This window comes from Cyprinodon variegatus, unplaced genomic scaffold (genome assembly GCF_000732505.1).
Source record: "Cyprinodon variegatus isolate N-32 unplaced genomic scaffold, C_variegatus-1.0 Scaffold2038, whole genome shotgun sequence".
In the NCBI taxonomy this organism is placed as follows: Eukaryota; Metazoa; Chordata; class Actinopteri; order Cyprinodontiformes; family Cyprinodontidae; genus Cyprinodon; species Cyprinodon variegatus.
The window spans coordinates 1-1,695 of NW_015152491.1; positions in this window are offsets into that span (position 1 = coordinate 1).

The window sequence follows — 1,695 nt, forward strand, 5'->3', positions numbered from 1 at the left end:
AATGATATCTGAAATATCTAATTTGGTTATATTTAAATTAACTGGTTTTCATGCAAACATGAATTCTTGTAAATTTAGTTTAAAGTAAGTATATTAGGTTGGTCCAATGTTTGGTTCATCAACTGAAATGTTCAGAAAATCATTTGGAACAGGACAAATATTTTAAGTTGTAATATAATATAATATAATCAGGTCATAAAAAGCGATTAAATTCAGATTCAGTGAATTCAAATATTTTAGATGTGAAATCTAAAGAGTAAGAAGACGATGTGAAGAAACACAACATAGCGGACAAACAAATGAGGAAATAAGTGTTATTAGCAAGATGCTAAGTATTAGCTGTGAACCAGCTAACTTTTCTGATGTCAAAGACGGACATTATGTGGTAATTTTCTTATCTTGGAATATTTTTATTATTAATATTCTGGATTACTTTTAATCTGTGGACCCTTATGGACGAACGGAGTATAAACTATTGAAGATTGGATTTATAAAACGGCTTCTGGACGCCTTCAAAGGGATGTTGTTATGGCTGGTTTGTAATGTTTACATTTCGACATGTTGCTATATTTGTGTTAATTATGCTTTGGTTTTCGCTGTGTCCATAAAATGAACTTTATGGGTGAATTGTGGAGAATCTAAGTTTTCCAAGGATGTCTAATATGTCCTTATTGGTAAAAATGTTACCATTGTAATTTTCATATATTCTGAGTTATTCGTTGTAAACGCTTTGAAATGGGTTTGAGAGGATAACATTTCTATATTGTTTCTCCTGGGATCAGTCTGTGCCCATTATATCTTTGCTGGGATATGCGCAGAATATTGTTCCATCGATGGTTCTGTTTTCAGGTCTTTTTTATGCAAAAAGCAAAACAACTTTTAGGTTCATTACTGCCCCCACCTGGTCAGGAGTGCAACAGGTTCATCAGGGATGAAGACTGGTACTTGAATATTTGTTAACTACTTGTGAATTTGTGATCGGTGGTTGTAAATATAAAGTTGATACTCGTAAATATTTGTTTTATTCCAATAAATCTGTGATTTTCTAGTAAATTTGGGACTAAAACTCATAAATCTGATCCCAGTTATCAGTGCCAAATTGTTCAAGGCTTCAGTGAGAGTTCTCTAGCGTACCTGTTGTTGTTCTGATTTACCAGTTTTGCCCTCGAACCTTTGAGCCTGCCTTATCCTGTTTCGGATGTGTTTGCCTGACCTGTCTTTGGACTCCTGCTGGTTTCTAACTGTGGACTAAAGCTGGACCTGCCTCCTGATTTCCACTTGGATTTCCCTTCGGTACCTCATTGGATCTCTGAAGTTCTGGTCTGGACTGCTGTTAACCTCTTCGACACCGGTTTGGGCCTCATTTTCCAGAAGCTCCTGCCTCCCTCCCTCTGTTTGAGTCTGCTTGTCAACCAGTTCATCAGTCTTCTAGGCCTCGGCCCCTACAACCCTCTGGACGGCGTTCGCCATGTGCTGCTGTTAGCCATCCGGCTGCATTCTACTCCTCCTTCTGGGCACAGACTGAACTCCAAAACCAGGTTAGTGACTCACACGCTCCAAATCACTCTCTGTCAGATTTACATGGTCACTATCCTGAGTTATTCCTCTACATAGATCCAGCCTTTGGTGCCCTTGTTGCTAAGTTTTACATCCAACGCTTTGCTTTGAATTGTGGGTCCTCAGTTCTGAGCCCTG